Here is a 16,217-nt window from a genome sequence, read left to right as displayed (position 1 = left end):
GCCAGATGAACACAACTTTTGGCCAAAATTTAAAGAAAATATGGCCGAAAGTGGCCACTTTAGGAAAGCATTTGGCCAAAGATGTAAAATGATTGAATTGTGTGAATTAACATAACAATGAACTGTGCATAAATTATGCTTATATATTGATTACACGTCATCAAAAATATTTAAAATTAAACTTGAAATAGTTACATGGAAACACAGCTGTGAAATTGACAGCACTTCAAGATACTGAATATCTTCTTTTTCTGCAGTCGAGTCGTATAGGGTTTTGCTGTTGGGCATTTGTAAAAATTTCGGGAGTACGTTTGCATAAATGGCCAAACTGATTTTTCATGGCCACAAAGTTTTAAAAAATGGCAAAAAAAAAATGACCATGAAATAGCCAATCAGGCAACTATCTCAGGCAGTCATTTTAGGAAAGCAATAGCAGAGGTCTATAGAGACGAAGTCGATATTCAAAAATTAAAAAGCAGAAGATTAGTGTAAAATTTTTATACATACACAGATTTTCATCTACACATATACATTAATTTTCCAAATAAAAAAAGTTGAAGAGATGAATATTTGGTCCAAAATTTAATATGTCAGATTTTCTTGGTAATCCATGGAATTCCAACCCAAATTGCTTATCGTGACATGAATATTTCTGAATAAGTTTCTGCATTTATTTAAAACGAAAAATCGAGTTATTTTCATAACGATCTGACAACAGAACTCTCAATCAGTTGTCATTCCGTTTTCTGTCATTGTTCCATAGAAAAGAAAACGGGAATCTTACCCAAGGACACCAGAGGGAGAGAGTGTGTTCCGTTCACACATTCAGAAATCCTTGGCCAGTGTAGACCAAAAACCAGTCTTGTATCTTATAACATTTTCCAGTTATTTGTTCTTCCAAAGTATTTTGAAGTGTGTATTGGAGGTGTACTTAAGATGACAAGTTGAACTACTGTGATTGATCATCGAGGTTAAATACAGGGGCCTAGATGAGACTCCCAAAGTTTTCAGCAATGTAAATAGTGGTCTGTGTATTGTTAAGCCTTAAAGATAGGTAGAGACCTAAGGTACTTGTTGATAGCAGTTTTTCTGTGTCCACAGTGTGTAATTATTTTGGTAGAACTGTAGTACAACTCCACATGGGGTACTACCATTGAAATTAACTCTGTGTATAGTATTTTGGTTGCTCATCAAGAATTTAGTTATTTTTTGTTGGGCAACTGTAATTAACCTGTAATTAACCTCAGCACTGATAATTTTTTGTATGCTGGCCATCCTGGAATGCCATCACTCATGCCCAGTGTTGTAGGGAACTTTTGGTAAAAAGTGGCGTTTCCTTCCAGGGGGTGTCCAGCCCCAGCTAAGTAACAATGCCTGTTAAGTTAGGTTAGGTTATAGTTCCTTTTATAATAGGTTTCCTTAGCCAATCCCTCCTGGAACATATGGCTCCCCTAATGACTGGCGCTTTAACGGAACCATTCCATTGTGTTCCCAAAGGGTCCCCAACCATGTTGGATAGAGATGAGGTTAATAATAATTGACCGATAATAAACACCACCACCTCCTTCATCAGCAACACTTTAAGTATAGGTAATATCAATTTCCAAGGTAATAGTCCGTGCAGAGCTGTTCTATAGTTTTACCCTTTTTTATGTTCACGAAAAAAGTTTACTCAACGCTTTGGCTCCAAATCTAATTTAGCAAAACTTACTTAACTTGGGTATTCCTTGACCGAGGTGGCTTGGTTGTCCAAATTGCAAATTAGGCTAAAATCCCTAAATGCATATAGCCTACAGTACCCTTTTAGGCCCAGACTTAGTCACTATTTAGCTTAAGAGGACAGACTGAATTGATAATCTGGGTCATTCCTGTAGGCTATGCAGAGATCACAGTATATAGATAAATCATTGATTTTGGAATATAGAATTTAGGCCTAAGGCCAACTGCTGGGACTCATGAGGTCATTCAGTGCTGAGGGGGAAACTAAGAGTAAAGGTTTTAAAGGAGGATTTTCATCTCCTTAGTGGTAAACTATTGTAATTATAAAGCATACAGTGTAGGTATTAGCCTAGGGTAGCCACGGCTGTCCAGGTCAGTTAAGGGTAAGATGGTTTCGTCTTCCCAAGGTTCGGTTCAGCATCATTGGCAAGAAAAACTGGTAAATGTTTGGATAGCTTAATTGCCTTATTTCTGTACTTGACATTAAACCAAAAGAGACAAGGTTAGGTTACTCAGCTGGATGCAAACAAATAAATTATCAGAATTCCACAAGCCCTAGGTTCCCAGTAGGCTAAGCAGCCCAGGAAGAAAATAGAAAGTAGTAAACGATGAACATCGTAAGAGAAATATCTAAAAAATAATGTAATAAGGTTAATGCAAGCCTGCTCAAGAAAATTGCACCCTGTGTGAACATCCTTATCTCTGGTATGGGGTGCAAAAGGCCTCTGTGAAATTCTGCCAATCATGACTTTTTTTTGTGCTTTATTTTCCACATCTTGACTCATCTCCAGCCTTTTCAGAAGTTTGAAAGGATTACCTACATGATAAGGAAGGTAATTTGATAATCTGGACACAGTTGCAACAGAACTTCTGGAAAATTGTGATATTGATCACAGAAAAAATTAACGTGCATTATACATTTTGCTGGAAATTACAATGTGTATTGATAACTTGGTTCCCCTTTCAATCACATTTCATTGGTAGGCAGTTTGTGATTCTTAGATTGAGTGGCGTAATGATGATTGTATGATTTTGATGTGGACTTAGATGGTTGTCGAATGTTCCAAAAACCATTGAAATTGACTAGATAAATTACAAAGAACGATTATGTAAATAAAGAAAAAATATAATTTTTGCCGCTTTATAAAAATTTTTCCAGTTAATTATTCTTCAAACCACCATTCATTTTCATAATAGTTTTCCCATTAAAAGGAGAATCCATATATTTTATGACAGATGATATTGTCATTTTCCTTTTTGACCATTGGTGTTGGTACAACCACTCATTTTGGTTTGCCCTACCCCGATCTCTTGATGATTTTAGCAGACCATCATTGAAACCCAGTGTTTTTTTTTTTTTTTTTAGAAAAATAAAACCAGTGAATTAAGTAAAAATAAATGTAAAATCATAAAAAAAATATGAAAATTTAGATTTTTGTGTGGTATGTAACATTATTATTATTATTATGAAACATATCTATATGGAGCAAGCCCAAAGGGACCATTGACTTGAAATTCAAGCTTCCAAAGAACATGGTTTTCATTAGGAAGTACAGTAGTAAGAGAAGGTAAAGGGAAATACAGAAAGAAGAGATACCACTTTAAAAAAATGTATTAAAATGCGAGAAGAATAGTGTTAGGGTAGTAATGAATTGCACATTCGCTTGAACTGAAGTTCCAATTGCACAACTTCCTTTGGGAGGCTGTTCCACAGTCCAACGGTGTGGGGAATAAAGGAACTCTGATCTGGGAAGTTTGACAGTGAGGCACATTCACTGAATACTAGTGCTGCTGTTCAGCAAATCTGGTTGCTCTCGGCAGATAAAGGGATCAGCCGTCTATCGTGAATGTGAAAGATCTCTGCTGAAATACAACTTATGAAAAAGTGAAAAACAAGAAACCATCCATCAGTGGTCCAAGTCATGACTACTACTATCAGGAAACAAACCTACCACCACGAACCACTCTAAAAGAGATAAATCTCTGGCAGAAGCAGACATCCACATCGGAGAACAGTATTATAGTAAAGGGAGTACAAATGACCTAAAACAGGTTGCATTGATTTTATCACCATTATAAATATGAGGCCCTATGAACAGTACCTAACTCTCGTGCGGCATTCGCTGAAACTTTCCTTAGATGTTTCTCAAAGGTTAGATGTGAGTAAAAAGTTACACCTAGAATAGTTAAAGTTTCAGACTCGTTCAGCAAAGTTCCATCCACCTGAAGGGGAGGAAGAGGTGGGAAATCTGCAAGAGATCTGCTAATAAAGTGTTTTTGTTGTACTGGAGTTCAGCCACATACCCCACCAACTACACCATTCCCTGATCCGGTCCATGTCCCAGTTGAGGCCGAGGGCAGCGTCATTTCTCAAAAGTGGAGACTTGACTACACCCATAAGTGTTTTATCATCAGCATAATGAACAACCATGTTTTCCAGGCCAACATCTGTGTCACTTGTATACACTAAAAATAACAGTGGACCAAGAACACTGCCCTGTAGAACTCCAGATGCAATAGGTCTTGGTTCACTAAAGATCCCATCCACAGAAACTCGCTGCTGCCTACCTGTAAGGAAATCTTGAAGTAATCCTAAAACATATCCACCCACTCCAAAGATTCTGAGGCTTATAAATAAGTGCCTTGTGATTTATTAAATCGAAAGCAGCACTAAAATCTATCTGTATTACTCTCCACTCAAAACCCTTATCAAGGTTCCCTTGCAAATGGCATGTCAAGTCTAAAAGTGCATCACATGTACCTAGCTGCTTCCTGTATGCATATTGATTATCAGCTAACATTCCTTTAGATTCAACATATTTATATAGTGGCTTGAAAATAAGTTTTTCAGCAACTTTGGAGGGCACAGGGAAAATAGAGATTGGCCTGTAGTTAGTGCAGTCAGCAGATCTGCCACTCTTTGGAACAGGCACTGTATTACTAAGCTTGTGCTTGTCCGCAGATACTGCTTTGACATAAAAATCTATAGAATCTACTAAACTTGGGAGCCAGCACACTAGAAACTTTTTTTTTTAATGTTATTGGTAACTGCAGGAATATGTTCTAACCCAGGCAGGGTCACTGGTTCCTACCTGACTGGAGTGGATGGTAGGTTCCACAATCTTGATCTTAATAAGAAAAAAAAATGGTGTTAACTTAATCTGGGATGTAGCCTAACCCAGACTATGACTTAACAAGACCAGGTAACCCCAGAATCCTTCTGAATACTTCTTACATATTTGATGGTATGAGGAAAGTGTGGTTTAATGTTAAAGTTGGAACTACTTTATGAATTTTAGTACTTTGGATGTTGCTAGGAAGGTGGGTAAAGAAGTCCCTCTCATCACTATTACTTTGCAGTCTTAAAAAGTAATACTTCTTGGGTATCGTAGTGCTCTCATAGGCATAGATTGGTCTTTAAATATTATTGAACTCTATCATCAGTGATTTTCTTATGATTTTAAGGTTATAATGTTCTGTATTTATTATTTGAAGCTTGCTTAGGGGATGCTGAACCAGTAACAAATCAATTATACTTAAACCATTTTGATTATAAGCTCAAAATTCATTTCCACTTACCTTGCTTAGCAGGTAGGAGCTGTTTTATTGAACACTGGTAAGGAAGGAAAAGGAGTAATATGAAAGTCTTTTAACTGAAGAAGAAGAAAAATTATATTTTTATTGGATAACAGTGAAAAGCCCATTACCTTAGACCAAGATAATAAACTCCATAGAAATATTAGGAGAGACGAACCAAACAAGGGCTCTTTGTGATGAAGAAACTTGCCAGAGAAATTGAAGGAATATATGGGAACTCAGAACTCTTGCAGATCCTTCATACATTAGCCTAAAAATTATCTTAACTTTCCCCTTACTTTCCACAAGGAAATATTACTGCAACTGTCATCATTTAGTCGGAGCTATGAAATGCAGTGTTGAGACAAAATTACAGTTTTACACTAATTTCCCCCCTTTAAACCCCACTTTGGACACTTGGCTTAATTATTGTAGGGCAGGTCTTTCGTTCAGTGTACAAACCTCAAATTTATTTTTTGGAATTTTACAGGTTATGTAACACCGACATTTCTAGTTTTTTTTTATTTTTGTTGTCTCGGTTGCAACAACTTTTTTTCAAATGATTCCAGTTGCAAACATGTGGGGTTAGTATAAAATGCAGGCTCACAGAATCTTTAGATTTTCAATTGTAGTTAATGTAAGTATTTAGAGAAAGCATCAGCAGGTTAGACTAATTATTAGTACTACTGCATTTAGATTGCTCACTGATTCACACATTTTGGCTAGCCCACATTTTACACCCAACTGCAAGGATGTGTGTACAGATCACTCAAAATGTGAATATACTGCTATAGAAATAAGTCAAAAGTAATACAAGGTTATGAAGAGTCAGTGAAAGAAGTGATGTGATTCATTATGAATTAAACAATAAAGGAGGACAATTATTAACTAGCTGGAACTTGAGAACTGCATAAAATTGTGTAGATTTGGCTATTTTATTATCAGACTAGGTGTACATTGTAGAGTACTTAATAATACTGTGAATCTGGCATGTCGTCAGGTGTCAAGAGTAGTACTATCAGACTTTTGAGGGTTTAAATGTAAGGATTCTTTAATCCTATTTTATAGAATTATGTATAGGTTTTCATTGATTCAGCAGAGCTTCTCCATGGTGGCCTTGTAGCATTTGAATGACTTACCGAGAGGATTTGTTCTTATATGAGAGGTGAACATTAGAGTAAGTTAAGCCAGATTTGAACAAATTTGACAGTTCAGCAGAAAAAGACCTTAGGAAACTGATAAAAACTCGAGGCAAAGAGCAGTTCAGCTTGTTCCAAATGCAACAGAGAATGTTAGTTCTGTACAGTGTGCCATGCATGTTGCAATAATGGTATCCCTCGTCAAGGTTGATATTGGGAGGGAGGAGATAGGAATGAAAGATGACTGCTGTAGGTTTATACTATGACATATTAACCAATGTACTCTTGCCAACTAACCGGTGTACTATTACTTTAGTGGCTAATATTATTATTTTTTCAGGTCCAAGAATTTGGCGAGGCTCTGGAGGGTACCATCTGGATAGCAGTTGACTTTCTGTGGTCCATGAAACTGACATTGAAGTTGTAATTTTCTGTTTACACTTGGTGGAGTTCATCCTAAAACTTTCAGGATCATCTGAAGGAGATTTGACTTTGGATACTTGGATATGCTAAAGGAAACTCGAGGAAATTTATATGGTTTATTTAAAACCATGGGGGCAGGTTTTATTGGGAAACCAGTCAATTTTGACTTTGATGATTTCAAGTTGGGAAGTGAACCAAGAAGTTTACTATATAGTTGGGTTGATGAAGACTTCACAGTAAAGTAAATCCAGAGTGTTATTGGTCAGGCCTTGTAAATAGTTTGATAAATGTCAAGTAGATATTGGTAAAGTTTTTACAGTACAATAAATCCTTAGTATTTTGTATTTAATTTTTGAAAAAATGTGAAATGATAAATTTTGTATTTAAATTTTAGTATTTTGTATTTAAAAATGTGAAAAGTATGGCGAGGAGGTAGTTGAAATATTCAAATTTCAAGAGGTTTGAGTACTGAATAAATGGAAATAAGGTTCTAACAACACTGAGAACTGTAAATTACAACTGAGAAGTGTGATGAAAAGCAAGTATTACAATTTTTCATTGGCAAGGAAGGCAGTTTTATTTTTATCATATAGGCAGCACTTTTACTTGGTCTTTGATTTTGTATGTATACAGATCATCCTGTTCTTTCAGTGGTATTTTCCGGGTACGTGGGCTTTCTTTTTCGAAGACTATTTTCTGTAACAAGGTTTGCAGCTTAACCAAGTTTTGATTTACATTGTAATTTTTAGTTAACTGTGTGTTTTTGCAGTTTGAACTCAAAGATTATATAGGTTGCTAGGTAACTAACAGAATCTTGAACATACAGCAGAGAATAGCAGCATTCATTGTACACTAATTGAATAATGTTAAGTCAGCCAAGGTCAGTGTTACCCAGTGTTTAAAACATTTTAGGTATGGAAGCCCCATATTTTCAATGGAATTGTATGTGTGTGTGTGTACCATAGACACATGGTAGGACAGTTTTAATGTCTAAAGAAGGCATATAGGAATACTGGTATTGAAGGTGATATGATACTTTACACACTTAGTAAGTTGCACTGGGACTTCTTGGTGCAACATATGCCTATATTTTATTAGCATGTCGATTTGATCCATAGTGAAGGAGATAGGAATGAAAGGTGACTGCTGTAGGTTTATACTATGACATACTGACCAATGTACTGTTGCCAACTAACCAGTGTACTACTACTTTAGTGGCTAATATGACTTCTTTTTTCAGGTCCAAGAATTTGGCAAGGCTCTGGAGGGTACCATCTGGATAGCAGTCGACTTTCTGTGGTCCATGAAGCTGATATTGAAGTTTTAATTTTCTATCTACACTTGGTGGAGTTCATCCTAAAACTTTCAGGATCAACTGAAGGAGATTTGACCTTGGATACTTGGATATGCTAAAGGAAACTCGAGGAAATTTATATGGTTTATGTAAAACCATGGGGCAGGTTTTATTGGGAAACCAGTCAATTTTGACTTTGATGGTTTCAAGTTGGGAAGTGAACCAAGAAGTTTACTATATAATTGGGTTGATGAAGACTTCACAGTAAATTAAATCTGGAGAGTTACTGGTCAGGCCTTGTAAATAGTTTGATAAATGTCAAGTAGATATTGGTCAAGTTTTTAAAGTACAATAAATCCTTAGTATTTTGTATTTAATTTTATTGAAAAAATGTGAAAAGTATGACGAGGAGGTAGTTGAAATATTTAAATTTCAAGAAGTTTGAGTACTGAATAAATGGGAATAAGGTTTTAACAACCTAAGAAGTTACTGACAAGTGTGATGAAAAGCAAGTATTACATTTTACATTGGTAAGGAAGGCAGTTTTATCATATAGGCAGCACTTTTACTTGGTCCTTGATTTGTATTTATACAGATCATCCTGTTCCTTCAGAGGTATTTTCTGGGTACATGGCCTTTCTTTTTTGAAGACTGTTTTCTGTAACAAGGTTTGCAGCTTAACCAAGTTTTGATTTACATTGTAATTTTAGCTAACTGTGTGTTTTTGTAGTTTGAACTCAAAGATTGTATAGGTTGCTAGGTAACTAACAGAATCTTGAACATATAACAGAGAATAGCAGCATTCATTGTACACTAATTGAGTAATGTTAAGTCAGCCAAGGTCAGTGTTACCCAGATGTTTAAAACATTTTAGGTATGGAAGCCCCCATTTTGTCAATGGATATGTATGTGTGTGTGTGTATGTATGTACAATAGACACATGGTAGGACTGTTTTAATGTCTAAAGAAGGCATATAGGAATACTGGTATTGAAGGTGATATGATATTTTACACTTAGTAAGTTGCACTGGGACTTCTTGGTGCAACGTATGCCTATATTTTATTAGCATGTCGATTTGATCCATAGTGAAATAGCTGTATGAATATAAAGGTATATATGTGAGATAGACAAGGTTACAACTTATAACTTGGCTGTGCAGTCTTTAGCAAATACTGTACTGAAGTTAGGCGATAAGCTTGTTGAAGTGCAGAAGGATGGTAGGTGGTCATTTTTGCCGTAAGGAACAGTGCTGATAGAAATTGGGGTGGGTTGGGGGGACCAAAGATTGTAGATGTAATGTAGACTGCTCATGGTAAAGTGAGGCGTATGATTAGGGATAGACTTACCAGAAAAGTTGGGAGTATAGTTTGCAAAGTGGAAGGGTTGTGATCAAATGGGAACAAGGAAGTAAATGTGAGAAGTTGTGGTAATATATGATAGCAGAATGAGTTCAGTGGTATGTTGTTATACCTCATGTTAGAACGGAGAAATTGAAAACAATGAGAAACATTGGAAATTACCAATGAACACTAATATGGTGGGTAAGATAGTAAATGTAGTGAAAATAGGACATTACCCATTAAAAAATGGAGATTTTATTAGATATATAGGTATGGTATATATAAATGTTTGTACATAAATCATCACAAGAATAAACTACTTTCAACTACTTCTGTAATGGTCTACCAAACTCCATATTGACAGCTATCACAAATTAAGGATTCCTCCTTGTGAACCACTTGAAGGTAGATTGGGGAGGGGAGGGGGTCTCCCAGAAAATCAGCAAGATATGTTTATCATAGAATAGCCGAGCAACTAAGAGTTGAAGGTCTGGAGGCTGTAGGAAGTAAGACCTTGGCTTTAAGTAAAAGTGCTGAGCATAGGATGAAAACTATCTTCTTTTGTAACGAAGTTATTGAATATTTTTAGTATAATACTGAATTGTACGTAAGAAGGGTGAAAAATGTTGAAGGTAAATGTTGAAGTTAAAGTTTTACAGTTAGAGAAGCTGAGAAGTCGTTTGAAGATAGGGAAAATTAAGGTTTAGCAAAAAATTTTTTTTTTAAAATTGTAAGTTTTTGTGGACGATTTTGCGTTGTGGAAAGATTGTAAGAATTGTGGTTTCAATATCTTGTATCTAGGAGGCTATAGGTGTATTTGCGTGGTAAGGCTGGCACTGATAAAAATATTTGTGTTTGAAGCTTCGAGAAGTTGTGTTGAAGGTCCCTCTTATTTCTGAGGAAGAAAATGTTACCATTCCTATGAATTTTTTGTCAAGTTCCCTCAATGGATTATTTTGTTGTGCGTGAGTCTTAAAGTTAGTCTGTTATTTCAGTGAAACATTCAATAATATTAATTGTTCACAAAATATGTAAATTAACCAAAAATTCTTAACTTTAGTATGGATTCAGCATAACCATGAAAAGCATTCTGTGGACATTAGTTTTTAAGTTAATTTAAATCAAATAGTTGTGTAAAGTAAACCTGTGTTCAAATCTCAGAATAACTTTGCAACATCAAAATTGTAAAGTTTTGCTGTTTTGCATTTTTTACTTCCTTGGTATCTGGCTGTAATTTCGTAGTTCTGGGGTCAAAGACGTGAAAAGTAAAATTAAAACGTAAATTGGGTCTAGTAGTAGATAAAGATGCTATGATCTAGAGAGAGAACCCTGTAACTAGTTAAGGATATTGATTCTTTGGTTTGGCTACTCAAAATAACAATAATCATATAGATCACATAAAGTAATTGATTTATATACAGGCCAGGTACTTTTGGTCAGAACTTGCATTTAAGTTGTATTCTGTAAATATGACTGCATTCATTTTAGAGGAAAGTGCCAGCAGATATTAGTCAAGAACTTAGTCTGAAGTAAGGACAGTGCTTTTGTAAGTTCTTAAAAGATCACATTACAACAATTAAGGGATTTTGAGCGCTGTAATGTAGGTTACATTTTCAAGGTAGCTATTTCAAATCAGTCATGTTTTATTTCTTAATACAAGTTAGCTTCATACCAACTTGACAGTGTTTGGCTGCTGCATAAAATACGTTACAATGATAAAAGTTCAGTAAAAAGAAAGTGTTGTATATTTACAAAGTTAATTTAGATAGAATTCTTAAAAATTGTAACCAGGAGTCTCAAGGAAAGGATGGAAATTTAATGCTACCCAGAGAAATGACAAACTAATTGAAGTATTTTAGATTTTGACAAATTTGTAAAATAGTGATATATCAAGAGAATGACATAACAGGTCATAGAATGCAGTGTGCTTTTCATGGTGGAGCTGAATATTAATTGAGACTAGAAAATATATATAGTGTTTCCAGTATTGTTCTGAAAGTGTAACTGTCCAGATTGTAATGATGTTACTAATTTTATTCAGAAAATTCAGTTGCCCAGATCTTAACTGTATTCACATCAAAGTAATCCTGTTGGGTATTTTAATGTGTGTATCAGCCCTGTTTCTTGATGAAAATCCTCAGTTTTCCCATTACTTTATAGTGTTTATCTTATGGGTCACTTTTGAATGGATGTGTCTAATTTTTTCCGTAACACGTTCAGGTTTTCATATGTACGGTATCTAGTTACTAATCACATCCATTCATCCAACTGTATATGGTCTAAGTAGCATATTGCTTCAGGTAACTGAAATATTTTGCTTCAATGGGTTTTTCTTGAATGTCAAAAAAGGTCTTGCTTTATTTAGTAGCCAGTGCAACTCAGAATCAGCCTGACCATTTGTCACAGATACTTTGTTATTATCTAAACAGCCTTTTCAATTAGTCCTCAAAACTCTACAAGTAATTTGGTAGACCGTTATCTTGTATGCTGTCAAAGATTTTACTTCCCACCAAGTAATCCGACTTTTTCTTTGCAGATATGTACAAAAAAGAAAGCTTCAAATCACTGTGAATAATGGAAGTCATAGAGGAAAGGATGACCTATTCTACATGAAGCAGCAGTCTTTTTCAAAGGCTTCAGTAAGAGAACTGGAAATGGAATCTCAAGGAATCATTACCTAACAGCCATCAAGAAGCTACTCGAGCCTCACCCTTCTAGGTTTTTAAGTGGAGGAACTAAGTATGGTAAGCCAGCAAGTTTCAGATCAAGTCACCAGGCAAATTGTTCTCTGATACTGTCAAGGGTACACAGTTCTCTGGCCTTCTGAAGTTGGTGTGTGTCACAAGAACAACCAGCCATAACAAGTTTTAGGTCAGTATACCAGTGAAGCCCACTGCAGAGATCAAAATGTGACAATTTCAGATACAGTGGAAAAGTCTGCCAGAGTGCTTTGTTGCCCTACAGACATCCCAGGGGTAATGAAGACAATACATTTTGGCAGAATCTTCATTGTTTCTCCTCCTGTCACGTTTTATTTTACTCTGAAGTGGATTTGATTGGTATATTAACCTGAGATATTGGTATGGTTAGTAGTTTGTTATACGCTAACTAAAGACCAGAGAGCTGTGTACTTCTGACAGTGGCAGAGAACAAGTTGTCTAGTAATTTAATCAGAAGTTTGCTGGCTTGGTTCACTTGGCTCTTCCTTTTGGAAATCTCGACTGGTGTAACTTTAGTAAGCTTCCTGATGACTGTTAGATAATGGTTACTTGAGATTCCATTTTCAGTTTTCATACTGGAATATTTTTAAGATTACTGCATCAAGTAGGATAGGTTATTCTTTCCCCTCTTGTGACTTCCATTATTCATAGGTTTTATATTTTTTCCTCATGTTCTTAAAGATACAATCTGTATTTTTGATTTAGAAGGTTGACTGAAAATTCTCATTTGTATAAAAGTTTTATTTTGACAATTAAATGCTCCAAATTTCCGGACGTTCTTTTATTTAACATTTAAAAAATGGTTACAAAAAGCAAGGAAAGGTTAATAAGAATTTTTTTAAATAAAAAAAAATAAATTTTTTTCCTTCCCCTCTGAGCCAACACACTACAGTAGCTCATGGAGGCGAGTGAGTGTTCTCAGCAGAAGGCAAAAATCAAACAAGTGTCTTGCCACCTGTCCATTTGAGAAGAGGCACCAAACTCTTGAGATTTGTAAACAGGAAAGTCCAGGTTTAAATGTCTGGTTATTCAGAGACGAAAGGACAAAATTCCTCTTAACGTCCTTGTGGTTTCTCAAATATCTCGCCAAGTTTGCCTCGGCAGTGCTGAATAACTAGTCAGTTTCCTACTTGCGATGTACAAGGAACGTATTATCTTGACTTAAAATACTATTTGGACACTCGGCTAGCCAAACAAGTTACCAACAATAACAATATCTTAGAATTGGTATTCCTGACATGGCTAGTGTTGTCGATTTTAGACAAAATCTTCCGTTGACATAGAAAACGTGTACTTGAGTTTAGTTTAGTTCACGTTCGACCAGAATAAGTTTTCTTTATAACCAAAGGATTAGTGAAACCATATAACTTGGGAAAAGAAACTGTTCATGACATTCTGGGTCATAATATACTTGAAATAAACGTACCATTGAGAAGCCATAGAGCTTATCTAAGAGAGAGAGAGAATGTTCTGGAGTGCTTTTAAAAAATAATAGTTTTGAGAGAGAGAGAGAATTTCTCCTAAACATTCAAATTTTCGTGATCTCTCATGAATGGTTACAGGTTAAGCTTGATCTTAACTATAATAAAACGTTTATAAAATTTATGGGTTTTCCTGCTTAAAAAGCATCAAATTTTCTCCACATATTAACGTAACTCCTTGAAAATTTATTCGGAAGTTTAATTCCTTCAATTTTCAACCGTTCACTGATTTTCAAAAATGATTTATCGAAAATATTGAGAGCGCTATATGAAACGGGCCATTCAGAATTTCAAGATTCATAATCTTACTATTTATATTTACTTTTCATTACTCTGGTTAACACATTCTTAACAATGAAATGACACTATTGAATATTAAAGATTACGTTACTACTTATTGTTTTACATTCGAGGAACCTTTACTTCTATGTGGTTATTTAAGTAGAAAAATCTGGACTCATGAATTTTTCTCTGAGATTCTGGCAATCGAAAACAGCAGTTTGAAAAGACATACGTTTATTAGCTCTTAGTCAGATGCCTTGAAAAGGATTTTTTTTATGATACGTATAAAAAAAAGCTTTGAGAAATAGTAGGCTTCTGGTTTTAAAAATAGTTTTTGAAAATTAATCATATACAGTAGTCTTTATAAAAAGATATTTTAAATTAGAGAACTTGTTAACGGCACATTTAAAAAATCTGATCTTAAACTACTTTTAAAATGAGGAAATTTGCAAATGAGACGTAAGAAAAACTAATAAATACACAACTTACTTTTATTCGCTAATGGGATTACAGCCAGCCACAAATCTAGACTGCAATCACGGTACAATTGTGTCACATGAGAACCCGCCCAGCCACCCCAAAAAAAGCAGACGAGGCGACGTAAAAACACAAATCGCTTTTTAAGAGATCACCACCATCCCATGTAAGTGATTGAGTCAGGTAGAGAGGAAGAGATGCACAGCGAATGTTCTCATTATCTCTTGCTTCGTCCACCAGCGAGATAATCAAATCGGACTGACGTCGCCTTCTACTGCACACGGACCACTAAAGGCATCTTTTTGAGACTGCGCTGCGTAATAGATTCAGTGGCATTCCACAGGGCCGATATCCCCGTACAATTATTCTCCTAGTTTTAATTGATGAATCTAGCGTTAAAAACCTCTAATAAGGACTCTTCGTAGTTCTAGATTCTTTGGCATTCCACAAGGGTGATATCCCGGACTATTCTCCCAGAGCTTTATTTGATTGAAATCTAGCGTTAAAAACCTCTAACAAGGACTCTTCCTACTTCTTGCTTTATAATTAGGCCTAATCATAACTGAAAACATTGTCTTAAAGACTTTCACTACCAGATATGCCATAGTTGACTATTAGTTAATTCCACCCATAACCTTTTCTGCTATCGAAGTTGTGGTGAAGTTAATTATTATAAAGGATGAATATTTATTTTCTATTCAATTTACCTATCCTGGGTGTAGGTCAAAATGAATAATTACTTGAGGGCACATTAATGATCTGACTTTGTGCAAGTAATTCATCAATAAGTAAAAATCTGGTAACCTAACAGTTTTAAGGTGTAGTAATGAAAACTTTTTCAACTTTGCAAAATGCTTGTGTGTGTGTGTGTGTGTGTGTGTGTGTGTGTGTGTGTGTGTGTGTGTGTGTGTGTGTGAGAGAGAGAGAGAGAGAGAGAGAGAGAGAGAGAGAGAGAGAGAGAGAGAGAGAGAGAGACTTCACGCAAGTTGTCAGACAACACAGATGAAGGCAAGGAATCGCAATGTGATTCTACGTTAAAATCATATTCAACTAGATTATTAGTACTGCCAAGATTCAAATTCGCAGTGTGATTCTACGTTAGAATCAAATTCAACTAGATTATTAGTACTGCCAAGATTCAAATTGTGTAAAATTAAAACTAACGCGACCAAAGCAGAATAATTAAAATCTCTGTCGCAGACTTTATTCTTAAATCTAAAGGTATGACAGTGGCAGAAGAGATAGCATTTGTATTCATCCTAATAACAAAAAAATTCAAGCTTATTAACTAAGATTTGAAGTTAAGGAACAAAAATTACTTCTCAAAGTCTAGTTACTTCGTCATGTAACTATTAAAGCAAAAATCTATAATTTATCACAGATTCTTATATCTAATTTTAGCATCATCACTTAAATTCAGAAGACCAATGAACTAATAATTGCTATTAATCTAAGATTTCTGAAAGAATTCTCGCTTATGACCAATAAACATTTTTTTTTTAAATCTCTTGAAAGACTTCATAAAAAGTGAACAGAACAGAATATGGAATTTAGGCCAAAGGCCAAGTGCTGGGACCTATGAGTTCATTCAGCGCTGCAACGGAAATTGACAGTAAAAAAATTTGAAAGGTGTAACAGGAGGAAAACCTCTCAGTTGCACTATGGAAAAACTGTTAGGAGAGGGTGGAAAGATGGGAGAGAGAGAATATGAACGGAGGTACAGGAAACACAATAAAATGGGTGGCTAAAAGTGGCAAAGATTTGT

The 16,217-nt window shown here is 35.3% G+C and overlaps 1 long non-coding RNA gene across 1 annotated transcript; it reads left to right on the top strand.

Moving 5' to 3' along the window:
• The first annotated feature begins 834 nt into the window (after nt 1-834).
• LOC136835645 (uncharacterized) lies at nt 835-9,067 on the top strand. Its single transcript, XR_010852221.1, has 3 exons — nt 835-1,015; nt 6,775-6,857; nt 8,098-9,067. It is a non-coding gene; the product is annotated as an uncharacterized lncRNA (long non-coding RNA).
• The last annotated feature ends 7,150 nt before the right edge of the window (nt 9,068-16,217 follow it).

The sequence above is a fragment of the Macrobrachium rosenbergii genome, chromosome 55 (genome assembly GCF_040412425.1).
Source record: "Macrobrachium rosenbergii isolate ZJJX-2024 chromosome 55, ASM4041242v1, whole genome shotgun sequence".
NCBI classification, from domain to species: Eukaryota; Metazoa; Arthropoda; class Malacostraca; order Decapoda; family Palaemonidae; genus Macrobrachium; species Macrobrachium rosenbergii.
Note: the sequence above shows the minus strand (reverse complement) of the source record. Positions and strands in the feature narration are given on the sequence as shown.